Here is a 14,504-nt window from a genome sequence, read left to right on the forward strand (position 1 = left end):
TTATACGGTCTCGTTTCCAAACACAGGAGCCAAAGGTGATGTCATATAATCTAGTAGCACTGCACTTATCTAAAGGAAAAAGAATACCCAGAACTTTTTCTAATGTTTTTATTTGCTATAATAACACACAGTGCAAGTTGGAAAACATATTTTTAAGGGAAATCCATGAGACAAGCTTTAACCTTTAACCATGGAAAGGATTCCTTAAGTATTTCAAAGGAAAGACAAATTCTGTTCCTGAGTTGGATTAGGCACTGGCTGGCAGAGGTTTCTGTTTTTGTTCTTCCATGACCATTCACTATGAGCAGAATCATTTATAAATCAAGCAGCAATTTTGTCATAAGCATCGTGCTGGTATTATGAAGAGTGTTAAGAAGTGAGCGCTAGTATTCATATCCGAAAGAATTTAACATTTTATCTTTTTAAATTGGAAAATAAAAGAATACAATGATTCTCCCATTTTCTGATTAGCACCAGTAGCATCATATTTAATCAGCATAAATGGAAGATGGTGTCATGGGAAACAGACGATGAGGGCATGGACCTCAGAACGTGATACCGGGCAAGTCTCTTACTTTTCCTCATTTATTAGAGATAATCTCTTTTATCTCAAAGTGCTTGAGGAAGATTAAACAAGTAATCCATGCAAAAGTGCTTTGAAACTATAAAGCACTAAACAAATATATGACATCATCTCTGCCAATTTTTAGTTCCCACTCTTCATTTTTAAAATTAGCAGCATTAGGGGGACTTCCCTGGAGACCCAGTGGCTATGACTCTGTGCTCCCAATGCAGGGGGCCTGTGTTCAATCCCTAACTGGGGAACTGAATCCTGTATACCGAAGCTAAGACCCAGCTCAGCCAAATAAATGAATACAAATAAAATATTTAAAAAATTATCAGAGTTGGCACTCAACCCCATTTACACTTATACATTCTTCTCTCCCAGTGATGACCACCCTGCATTGTAACCACATCTATGTAATTATTCTTCCTGCTAGCCTGCATGCATGCATGTGTGTGCTCAGTCATGTCCAACTCTTTGCAACCCTGTGGACTGTAGCCCACTAGGCGCCTCTGTCCATGGAATTTTCCAGGCAAGAGTACTGGAGTGGGTTGCCTTTTCTTACTCCAGAAGATCTTCCTGGCCCCAGGGATGGATCCTGTGTCTCCTGTGTTTTATGCATTGGCAGGCGATTCTTTACCACTGTGTCCCCTAGGAAGTCCCTATTAGCCTGCAAGATCCTTCAGTTCATCTTTATAGCTCCAGTGCCCAGGGCAGTCTAGGTAGGTGTCTGTTGAATAAATTTACTTGCCAAATGAATCTTTACGTAGAGGCTCCCAATTTTCATTTCAGCTTTCTCATTTTCCATTTTTCCATTAAAGCCTTAAGCTCTTGTCTTTGCCTCATTACTACATCAACTATAAAGAATAATGTTAATTTTTGTTTTGTCTCCTAAACCTTCCTCTTCTTTATTTTTCTGTGGAATTTTCTCTATGGCCAAGAATAGAGAATTAGTACCATAACTGAAGTCACCACATGTGAGAAACTTAGGAATTACTTTTTTAAATTCATGGAAAATTTGAACGGAAATTCATGACTTAACTGAATTTATCTTAAGAAAGATGATATTTCCTCCTAAATATATGGATAAAATTGGTATTTCAGAAAGATGGGTCCATGCACTCAAAGACCCAATATCTTGGCCACACAAAGCACAGGAATAATCTACATTAAAACTTGTATTAACACAGAAAGATTAAGGAGGAAATTTGACCTCACAAGTAAAGGTAATTTAACTGTATATTCTGAGCATACAATTAGCACCAAACGAATTAACTAAAAAGTCCAGAGAATGTAATTAAGCTGATTTTTTTAAAAATCACCTGGGAAGGTTTTTGTTTGTTGATCAGTAGAATGTACAAGCCTACTCTTGCAATCTCATTTAATTGGTCTGTTAATTGGACTGTTAGACTTCATGAGAGTACTTTTTAAGCTTCCAAGATGCTTCTACTGCACAGCCAAGGTGGATAATTTCTGAAATACACTCAGAATTGAGAAACACAAGAGGAAAATATAAACCAAGAACCTGGGAATAAGTAATAAACATCTACAAGTTAAACTCCAGAATCAGAATCCAAAATTGCAGAGTACAGATATTTAACTTAGATGGAGAAAATGGCTCTTGGGTGCAGAATTTATGATTAGGGTGTTTATAGGTACAAATAATGGAGAAGAAAATGGCAACCCACTCCAGTATTCTTGCCTGGAGGATCCCAGGGACGGAGGAGCCTGGTGGGCTGCTGTCTATGGGGTCGCACAGAGTCCGACACGACTGAAGGGACTTAGCAGCAGCAGCAGCAGGTACAAATAAAGGATATTTCAGTCAGAAGAAGGTGCTAATTACCCATGGAAATATGAAGAAAAAATCAGAAGGGTCAATATTGACAGAATGAGGACAGCATTGTTCTAGGGAGATAAAGTTTGACCTCCAAGTATAACCTCCAGTGGAGGAGGCAACCCCATCTTTGGGTGAGACACAGAGGTCTTAGATTCAAAATGATCCTGGCTTTAATCACTTATCAGCTGTGTGATCTTATATAAGTCACCTGATCTCTCTGAAATTGTATCCTCATCTATAGAGTAGTTTTATCATATTGAAATGTAAATCCATGTGAATCAGCACAATATCTCCTATGCAGTAAAAGCTCAATACTGGTAGCTATTAGTGTTATTATTAGCTATTGTAGCTTGATGACCCAATTATGGAAATCACTCAATTAAAACTCCTTGGAGAAGGAAATCCCAACCCACTCCAATATTCTTGCCTGGAAAATTCCTTGGACAGATGAGCCTGGTGGGCCACAGTCCATAGGGTAGCAAAGAGATACAACTGAAATGACTTAGCATACCTATTTTTTCACACTTAGGAAACAACTTTCTTATTATAACCTTGTTTTTCCATAAATATTTATCTATTGGGAAAGAATGTAATGATCAGTGATCAGAAGAGGCTGGTCTACTGAATAGCTCAATGTCTCATTAGAAATTAATACATTGGAATTTTTGTTTTTATACATCAGTCTTTTGTGACTGTGGTTACTGAGTTCTTTGGAATAAAATTATCTATACTTAATTTTGCTTACCTAGTGGCTCAGATGGTAAAGAATCTGCCTGCAATGCAGGAGACCTGGATTCGATCCCTGGGTTGGGAAGATCCCCTGGAGGAGGGCACGGCAACTCACTCCAGTATTCTTGCCTGCAGAATCCCATGGACAGAGAGCCTGGTGGGCTACAGTCCATAGAGTCACAAAGAGTCGGATATGACTGAGCAACTAAGCACACATACTTAATTTAACATCAAACATTTTAACTTTACCCTAGCTGATGTTGAGAACTAGCCCCTGGGCTGTAAAAACCCAACCAGAGACTTCCTTGGATGCCAATGGACCCTACCCAGACAAGGACCCTTCTTCTAGCTGTCTACTGCTCCAAACTTCAACACACAGGCTTAAAGAAAGAAAAGAAAATTTTTTTCTTTTTTAAAAAATTTTAAATATTTTATAATTTTATTGGAGTATAGTTGATTTACAATGTTGTGTTAGTTTCAGGTATACACCAAACTGATTCTGTTATACCTATATTCATTCTTTTGTAGATTCTTTTCTCATATAGGTTATCACAGAATATTGAATAGAGTTCCCTGTGCTATATAGTCAGTTATCTATAAAAAGCATTTTTCCTATTTTTTTTTAAGTACATCCTTGGGTTTCTCACTTATAAAATGAAGATAACTTCTTTTTTACTTAGAGAGGACCATTTAACATTTCATTTGTTGTTGTGCTCAGTTGCCCAGTCATGTCTGACTCTTTGTGACCGCATGGACTATGGTCCACCAAGATCCTCTGTCCATGGAAATCTCCAGGCAAGAATACTGGAGTGGGTTGCCATTTCCTCCTCCAGGGGAATGGAACTAGCAATGGAACTAGCGTCTCCTGTATCTTCTACATTGGTAGACAGATTCTTTACCACTGAACCCAACATTTCAGGAAAATCCCATGGACGGAGGAGCCTGGTAGGCTACAGTCCATGGGGTTGCAAAGAGTCGGACACGACTGAGCGACTTCACTTTCACTTTTCACTTTCATGCACTGGAGAAGGAAATGGCAACCCACTCCAGTGTTCTTGCCTGGAGAATCCCAGGGACAGGGGAGCCTGGTGGGCTGCCGTCTATGGGGTGGCACAGAGTCAGACACAACTGAAGCGACTTAGCAGCAGCAGCAGCAGCAGCAGCACTGATGAACTCTTTTCAGTTTTGCTTGTCTGAGACATTTTTCTGTCTCCTTCAGTTCTAAATGACAGTCTTGCTAAGTAGAGTATCCTAGGTGTAAGTGGTCTCAAGCAGCAGGGAAGGAAGAAGGGGAGAGTACAAGGAGATGCCAGCTGCTTGTCACAGACAGAGAAGAGAATTCAGGCTCCAGGTTTGCTGCTTCTGAGTGGATGTTCTTTAACGCATGTAAGGTACAGACTATCTGCATTATAATATCTTAGTGTTTTTTTCTATTAATATAATTCAGGGGAGAGAGGGAATTTCTTACATATTAATCTTTAAATTCTGTTTTTGGTATATTTTTTATCTCTATCCTAAATAACACAAACAGCATTTTCCTATTCCCATATGAAAAATCCCTCCCAGAATTTGATTTAATTTTGTGACCTCCAGTAGCTATTTACAAATGTGTGAATAATTTGAAATATTTTTTCTAGAAATGTCATTGAATTTGTTTCATTGCCAGTTAAGAAATAACTGAAAGATATTATGCATACAGCATACTTATTTTATGTATTATTTGCAGAATTTTATGTCAACCCCTGCACATCAAAAAGCAGCAGCCCTCCTCATACTCATCCACGACATGCTCTGCACACAAAAGGAGTAACCTTATTGATGAGGAAGCAGTAAAATGGAAGTGTGCATATGTGTTATTTTTATTGTTGTGTTGCTTTCATCATCTCTGTTTCTAACCAAGAGACAGAAAGCAATGCTAGTGGAATTTCAATGTATATCACACTTATCCTGTTACCAAACCAAACTTGGATCCACTTGCCCTCACGTAGTAAAGCCAACCTACCGACACCCATTGCAGTGAAGGAAAGAGCAGAGTTTATTGCAGGTACCAAGCAAGGAGTCCAGGGCAGCTAGAGCTTAAAAGACCTGAACTCCTTGCTTGGGATAAATACTTCACTTACTTCCTTCATCACAACCCTGGCGTCAGTACATTGGATTTACTTCCTGAGGGCAAGTAGACCCCAGTTTGATTTGGTAACAGTCTTTTCTGTGGACTGTTACAAAACTTTACAGACTCTGATGAATGTCATGGTACTTTCTCCCACAGTTAACAGACACAAACTTTTACTTTCCATCTCAGGGCCTTTTAGATCTACTGAAGTCTATTTGTATCCTAAAGGCCCAAGGTTAAGAACTTCAGTTCTAAGAAATTTCAGAATCCAGCCACAGTATGCTCATGGTCTCATGGTACAGATTCACATAATTTATTTTCCTTTGCAGGATTCAATTTGCAGATGAAATTACGTTCATCTCTACTTTGTAAAAGAGGAAAGGCTAGACACTCAGTATCTGAGCTGATTCATCCTAAGAAATATAGTTGCAGGCACACACCTTATGATGCCCATGAATTTGGAAAATGATGTAAACAAGCAGGACCATTTTGACAACATGTGCGTTTGTATTCACAAAACAACACGAAGAGTAGTAGTTATGGTGTGTATTTTATTATATTTGATCATTTTAATCTCCCAAATTAAGAGGAAGCCCCATAATACAAAAATATGCATTTATATAGATAGAAATTATTGAAATTTTATTTCTATGAGTTGAACATGAAGCACTGAAATACCCTGCCTTTTCTCTTTAACCCATTGCCATAGGAACAGGGTGATATTTTCTGCACTGGCCTCTACTTGTGGCCTCTTATCTTGTAAGTATTTAAGTCTGAAGAGATATAGTTAGAATTGCATAGAATTTTTCTGAGAGTATGGATTTTTACTTCCTGCCAAGCATTCTATTCTCATACACCCTTGTGACCCTATGGAAATGGGAACCATGAAAATATTTTCTGTCTCGGAGGTTAATCTATGGTTCACTTTCTCCAATGTACTCCACCAAAGACCAGATGGGATACTAAAACGAACTAGGTTCTGACTACAAAGCACCCTTGTAGCCTGAGGCAGGGGAAGGCATTGCAAATATGTGTGCTATGTGGAAGTCCCAGCGGGATTTCCACAGAGAGCCTGTCTGAAGGCACATGGCCACTCTGGGAAGTAAACCACTCTGAAATTCCCAATTCTCTCTGAGCACTAATTCTGCAGCCTGGGCATGGAGGCCAATTGGAACCATGTGTATAGGCTGCAGCTCTGGGCAGATCACAATGCCCTGGCCACACTGCCTTGCCAGTTCCACACTTGCAGAACAAGCTCTCTACAGCCATTGATTTAGCCTTCTAGAAAAGGCGTACCACTTGTGATTGGAGAAACACAAGCTTTGGCATCATTCAGGCCTGAGTTGAATTCTGGCTCTCCCACTTTCTAGTTATATCATTTGGTACAAGTGACTGAATCTCTGGGCTTTGTATCCTTGTGTACAAAAGGGATAGTTACACCTAACTTGCAGAATATTACAAAGATTGAGTCAGAAAATAGAGTGTTCTGGAGAAACCAGCTAGCAAAACGGTTAAGAACTTTAAAGCTCTACATTGTCAGCTCCAGTTTCCTCATCTGCAAAGTGGAAATAACAAAACACTTATCTAATAGTGTTCCTAGGAAGGATTCAGTGACTTAACATACTTAAAGGGCTTCAGCCAGAGTCTGATATATATTAAATGCTTCATAAATGCTCATATTATTGAATGATGCCCCTATAATATTTAGTAGAATGCTGAGGGATAGTAGAAGCTCAAAAATAGCAATACTGTTATCTTTTTTATTTCTCCCTAAACATGGTATGAAAGGAAATTATAATGTTTATTTCTATGGTTGTACAAATTTAATATGTTTAGTGTTCTCAAAAGTGTCTCTTTTAAAATGTCCTAAAACTTCATATTCCATATTCAGGTTGTCTGACCAAACTCAGCCTGTGTCAATTCCCCAAATTTTCTCAGAATATAAAGCACAGGCTGGAATTAAATGGATTCAGTGAAAGCTAAAGAGAAGTGCACAAGAAGAGAAATGCTGGTGCAAGATCAAAGTGTGTGGCCGAAGAATTTAGTAATCTCTACCCCCAAATACTCCGGTCCGTCTTGAAAATCTCAAGAAAAATAAAATGTTTCCAAAAAAAGAATCTTTTCCTAGCAGCCAAATGAAAGATTTGTATAGTATTTTACTCAAAACAGCAATTTTCATTCTGCAGCCAGGATACTTTAAAGAAGAGAAAGCCCAATTGTGTGCACGGCCATGAAAATGATTCCAGGTGCAACAAGCCCTCAAGATTTATATAACTCAGCTCTTAATTTATTTCCTTTAATCCACACGCTATTTCCTGGGTTCTCAATTGTCAGCCACATGTTTCTCAATAAAGACCATAGTAGCACCAAAATTTCAAGTTAGATGCTATGAGTGCATTTCCTGAGTTGCCAGTATGAAAAGTAATTACTGCTTTTAATTATTATTTCTGTTGTAATATTTCCAGAGGACAAAGGAAAGGTTTTATGCCAAACCTTGGTCTTCATAGAACTTGTCAGCTGGCATAGGGTTACCAGAAAGCTGAATTTGCACACTCTGATGGCAGTGTCAGCATGGAGCAGCCCTGGAATTGATAAGCAACTATCTTAAGGTATAATGCACAGAGCATGTAATGCATGGGGAGAAGGCAGCTCATTACAATCGAAGTCCACTGCAGTCTCAATATAGAAGCATTCTATAAAAAAAAACTAAAAATAAAACCATAAAAAACTATAATACAGGAATATTAACCAATGGGCAATGTGCTCTTATTATCTAACAAGGGAAAACAATATAAAGCTGTGTAGGTAACTACAAGAGGCTTCCCTGGTGGCTCAGTAGTAAAGAACCTCCTGCCAATGCAGAAGATGTGGGTTTGAGTCCTGGGTCAGGAAGATCCCCTTGAGAAGGAAATGGCAACCCACTCCTGTATTCATGCCTGGAGAAGCCCACGGAAAGAAAAGCCTGGCAGGCTACTGTCAACAGGGCTGCAAAAGAGACACAACTGAGCAACTAAGCAACCACCATCACCACTACCAGAAGGTCTGTAACACAAGTTTTAGTGAACTAACGTTCAGACTTAGTTATTCAAAATCCATCTTTTGACAGACAGAAGTAAGTTTTTATTTAGAAGAAGTTCACTTTTACACCTGACTACTTAAACTTTACCTACAAGAACAATTTCTTGCAGTTAATTAACTAAGCAGAGGTCATTACACAAAGAGAAAATTTTTATTACACTTGTTTTAAAATCATATCCATAAAAAATAAACTATGTAAAATTAACAAGTCCCACCAGAGTGACACTATTAACGCTTTCTTCTAAGAGGTCTGAGTATGAATTCATTAGAATGGAAAGGTAATTTGTGAACATTTTATATGAAAAATGACATAAATCCCCTTGTTAACATTACACAAAGTATTACACTATTCTTAAGAGAAAATAGCAAAATGTATTCTATACCATAAGTGACCAATGAAAATTCCAGAAGAAGCTGTTTTATTACTTTTTTCATGGCATTTCAGAGCCATTGTTAATATAAGAAGCAGTCATTTCCAGTTGCGCAACTTGTGATGAGAATTTACTTTTTAGGATGAAACATCCAAATGAGCAACTTTTCACACCCTCTGAGTGTGGTGTTCATGTCGACATCACGCAGAACAAACATGGCTTATGAGCAGAGGTTAAATGATAGATAAATCATTTCATAAGCCATATACTTAAAACTTGTTCTATTCTTCATGGCTATCAGTGCCTTGGTGCTGTCTTTATCCTTGCTACACCCTGCGTTCTTTCTTTTTCTTTTTACTATGATTCCCAGTGTTTTGATGCCATATGTTTTGCCTTATTCAACCATTTGGAGTACAGGTGTGCCACTGTGTTTTTGATGGAGTGTTGCTATTCCAGAAAGCTCCATCCAAAACACAAGCCCACACATGTAATCCAAACCCGAGGATGAGTCAGCCACGGTGACTCCAGTTCTTAAGAGACGCCTCACATAGCTCCCCAGAATATAGGACTAGTAACACACTTGATAGTTAAGGCATAATCCTGAACTTGAAAAGGTCTAACTCTTCCTCTATGAATTTTCAAGGAAGAAATTTGGTTTTAAATGCTGGGTGCATTTTACTAGACTTACACTCAGTGCTTTTAGGTTACAAGAGTCTTTCCTTGGTGAATAAAACCCCAAGTTCATGACTTATTACACCTCAAAAATGAGGACATTCCACAATACTGGTCCAAAGATTTTTTTCAATAAGGACAAGAAGCTTAAGAGATTTTCTTGCCACGGAAATACCCTCTCAAGTGCTAGTCAAGACACTATGGATCCTGACAAACACATCACCCAATTCTTATCTCTTTGAAAATGTTTCCATTTCTTTTCACATTAAGAAAACAGCCACTTTCCAAAAGCAGGCAACAACAAAGAGAACAGCATGGTTTTTTTTGGTGGGGGGGGGGGGCGGGTGGGGGTTAATCTGGGTATTATTTTCAAGACACACTTCGGAGAGAGTCTCTGAATGTTCTGTCAGAGGCATGTCTCTGCCAGTGTTTATTTCTCATACTGATGCAGTTCAGAGGTGATTAGTGAAAAAGATGCTGAAAGAAAGGGAATAAACGAGTGGACAGGTGTCATCCTTTCTGCGCTCCGGTTCAGAGCCCACACGGCTGATTCCTTTGTGGCAGATTTGGTACTATGTGGGTGGTTGCCTGACTTCAAATGCTCAGCTGCTCAGGCTCCCTGGTCACTGACAGACTGCCTCCTCCACTTAGGAACTCGCAGATGATGAGTCTCTGACCCTTTAAACAAAAAGCCTGAGCACCATATGGTGATTCTAAAAAGTGCTATCTCAAGATACAAGGTCTTTATGAAGAACATTTGCACACTGCTTCCATGCCTGGGGTCGGTTCCTTCCATTGTTTTTGTTGGTTCAAACCACCTTCCAGTCTGCATCCTTTAATAGAAATACAGCCACAAATGAATAGAAGTTTCAAGCTGGGAGGAATATAAACCATCTAGTCCAAACAGCTTCAAGAATTAAAAAAGATAACATGTGGGAAAACACTTTGTAAACTGAAAAATGTTCCCTAAGAAGAATGTATTTTATTTTGAAGATGGGGGAAACCAATGACAAGAAAATGATGATTTATTTACTATACCTTAGGTTGATCAATAACTGTTTAATTAATTTTAGCATTTTCATACAAAGTTTTAACAACCAAGTTCCTATTTAAAGTTTAAAATTAGACCATGGGTTCCGTGACTTTTCTTTTGAATGTATATTTTGGATGAGAAATTCAGGGCTTTTTCCCATTCAAATAGTCTATCTTACAAGCAATGTGTGAAACTTCAAAGAAGCTGTCATCTTCAGTCAGAACCCTTCTGTAAAGGTGAGCATGTATGCTGACCGAATGGAAGGAAGTATGTGTCCATTCCACAGGACAGACAGAAACACTTTGCCGTGGCATGTTCTTTGGTTAAAAATAAATGTATGGTATAAAATGTTGTGTAATATCTTAATACCAGAAGTCTCCTCATACCTTTGTCTAAGGGTATCTGCAATCCAAAAAAGCAGAAAGATGTAGATAGCTGTCCAAAGTGGGACCATTAGATTTCTGAGTCTGACTCCAAGAATCCCAAAATTAACAGAGCCACAGGGCTACAGAGAAGCCAGTTCTGGGTCCTGTTTCCACGCAGCATCACACAGGGAGGCATAGGAAAGAGACAGGACTGCCAGACAGGCTCATACCTGGTTGATCTCAGCCCAGGCTGGATGCTAAGGTGGCCAGGAAGCCAAGTGTATCTTTACCTACACAAGTTGGGGCCATCAGTGATGCTCACAGATTTGAAGGAGTTGGGGTGAAATAATTGTTGACTTCTGGACACCTCCCAGTATCCACAGCTGTCACAGAATCTGTATGTCTACAGGAAGCAGCTAGAGGAGGCTTGGTTAACAGGTGGAATCTAGTGGAGTCATGTCCCTCCTGGGGTCCCATCTTCCTCATCCTCTTATATGACCTGGATGCCTCCTGGCCCTCTCCACAGACCTCAGGATTCCTGGCCCAAGCATGTTCCTGTTCCTCCATTAAAACCTTCTCCCACCTCAGCCACAGTACCTCTCAGCTGCTCATAACGTGTTAAAGAATCAGGATACTGATCTATGAAGCAAGAAGTTAAGAAATGCAGAGAGAAAAAAGGAAAGAAGTGCAGCAGAGCTGACTCTACTCAAAGCTAAACCATTCAATGGGCTTCCCCAGAGGCTCAGCGGTAAAGAATCCACCTGCAATGCAGGAGATCAAGGTTCGATCCCTGAGTGGGGAAGTTCCCCTGGAGAAGGAAATGGCAACGAGTTCCAGTGTTCTTGTCTGGAAAATCCTATGGACAGAGGAGCCTGGCGGGCTGTAGTAAGTAGGGCTACTTGCAAAAGAGTTGGACAAGACTTAGTGACTAAACAACAACAAGCCATTAATTGCCTTCTTATAATTTGATTCATTTTTGCTTCTTCTTAACCATGAAAATCAGTGATATGGAAGGAAATGGGTAAGAAGCTGGAGAGATTTTCAAGTTATTAATGAAAGGTGATGCATAAGACAACCTTGAATAGTGAGATTGAAACCCAGGGCCTTTCAGTGACATCCCAAGCCTGGAAGGTGCCAGATGTCCACCCTCTTGTATTTCAGTAGCAGGACCCCTTTTATTTGTTTTCTTTCACAAAGTGGTGAAGCTGGGGACGGGGATGTGTAATTGTTGCTTATTTCAGTAGCTCAGTCAAAGTTCTTGATGACACCTATCAGCACATTGACCACCCCCAACTCCCTGATTAGAGAATGCCTCCTAGTCACCAGGCCAGAATCTGGCCAAGACAGGAATCCAATGGCAGAACTGGAAGAGAGTTTATTTCTCAACTCCTCCTGGGAGAATTTCCACTCACCCGGCCTCTTTTGTCTCCTCCATTTCCATGACTGAAGGAAAAGACTGCATTCAATTCCTCCAATATCATACTAGGAAATTTACAACAAATATCCACATTTATAGCTTAAATTTGGTCCTGATTTACCTTGTAAGCTACTAAGAGAAATGAAAACTGGTTATAATATTGAGACTGAATCTCTCATGCCTAGAAAGTGAGTCTCTCTCTCTCAGTATGGTGCTTAGGATAAACATACATTCACATACTGTTTATTATACTTCAAAAATTAAAAAAAAAAGTTTAGTGTGGGGCAAATTTTTCTAGCTGTATTTAGAGAGTGACCTGAGATGTGGGAAAGTTGTCTATTGCTTATGTTATTTTTTTCACCCACTTTTGAACACTTTGAGGCTATATTTCCCCGGAGTTGAGCAGAGATTGCCACCCACCTTGGCTCTTCCTGCCTCTGCCCCGACAGAACCTCTTTGTTGTTTTATCTAATCAGATTCAGAGGCCCTGCTATGGTTGGCTCACTTGGATTTTTCAAGGAGGCTCTATTTCTTATTTCCCAGGCTTCAGAAGAACTAAAAATAACTGGGTGAAAAATCTGAAAGGCAAAGCTGCTCTATCTGCCAGCATTCTAAGGAGACAGGATCCAGCTCAATCAGAAGAGAGTGTATCTCTGCCCTTCTGGATGATTAAAGCAAACTGGCATCTTGTATCAGTTTGGGAGCTAGAGCCCCTGGATTGTCGGATGCACATAGTTAATAGACTTACATTTTTCTTCTTCATCCATTAACATTATTCCTGTGAACACCTATGCTTCTGTGTAAAAATGAAACTGCCCTTAAATTATGCTTGGTCTTCACTTTCTGTATCTAAAGTAAATAATAATAATAAACTAGTAAATTTGAAAAAGCACCAATGGAAAGTGTTCTGAATGGCACAGTCACCATTTTCCACTTCTAGTCACCTTCTACATTGTAGTTGTAAGCTAATTTTTTTTTTAACCACATGTTGTCCAGTCTCATCCAGAAATCTGAATGGTGTGTGGCCGTAAGACTCATTATAAAGGATTAGCTAATCAAGACAAGCAGACCTCTTTTCAGGAGGCTGTGCTGGCAGAAACATCCACCTCTGGGTTTTCAAACGACGGATTATGCCCGTGAAACATGGGTGAGGGAACATCTGTCATACATGAAAGATAAAGAATATCTGGCTTTGCCTTTTCATGTGTTATTTTTCAGAGCCATAAAAAATTAAGAGACTAAGTCAGGGGAAAAAGTTCAAAAAAGGAGTTTGTGCCATTAACTCTGCTAGGGCATCAGAGGAGATATAGGGTTTCAGTTTTGAACTTACAAATATGTGAAACTAGAGATTATGAAAATAAATATTTAGCCTGATTCCTAGTTGTCTTTTCGTAAAGGTTAACAGTTTCATACTGAACTAAAAGCAAACAAACACTGGTGTATTAAGAACTTTGTTCAAACTGCTTTCTTGGTTGTGTTCACAGTGATAATCTCGCCTGACAAAACTAAGCAATAAAAAAAGTTAGACTCTCCCAGATAACACTGAAGAGTGACACTGTTATTTGAAAGCATTTACATATGACATGGAGATTTTAATAAATAATTCATCTTAAGTGTAACATATACATATCATATAAATGTAAATGAGTTCAACATCATATTTGCAGAATTGTTTTATATTTTAATAGCTGAGCTAAGTCTCCACTCATAAGTCAGAATAATAAAACTGACTTAAATGAGTGGTGGGGGAGTGATGAGTAGGACCGTCGGCATATGGGAACAGGATCATTTCCAATAACTTTTGAATTTTCCATACTGGATCACAAAAATGGTCAGCAGAGATTCTGTTTTCTATGTGGTTTTTGCAAAACTTTTTCTACATTTTGACTATTTTTAATCTCTGTTCAGGTCAAGAACATCTCTACCCTATTCCCAGTTCTTCTCCAAAGCTTATCAGTCACTGGTGCTCACAAAATATTTGTTGACTAAACAAATGAAAGAATGAATGTGTGAACAGCCTGAGTAGAGTTGATCTTATTTTTGGCATAATAGATTTAAAATGGGAAATAGGAGAAATACAACACTTTTTGTTAGTGTTGGTGATAACATTTTCCTTTCCCTCTCACTCGAAATTAATTTTCCAATCTAAAACTTTGCAAGCTAAGAAGTAGAAAATTTAAGCCAGAAGTCTGCAAAATGGAAGTCTTCTGTTATTAGTTAGTCCATGCAGAGGTTTGTTTAAGAGGAAGAAAAGAGGAAGAAAAGATGAATGGATTCAAAAGGAGCAGGAAATCTCTTTGAGGAACTTGGTGTCTGATAAAAAGGGA

Source organism: Bos indicus x Bos taurus, chromosome 9 (genome assembly GCF_003369695.1).
Source record: "Bos indicus x Bos taurus breed Angus x Brahman F1 hybrid chromosome 9, Bos_hybrid_MaternalHap_v2.0, whole genome shotgun sequence".
Lineage (NCBI taxonomy): Eukaryota > Metazoa > Chordata > Mammalia > Artiodactyla > Bovidae > Bos > Bos indicus x Bos taurus.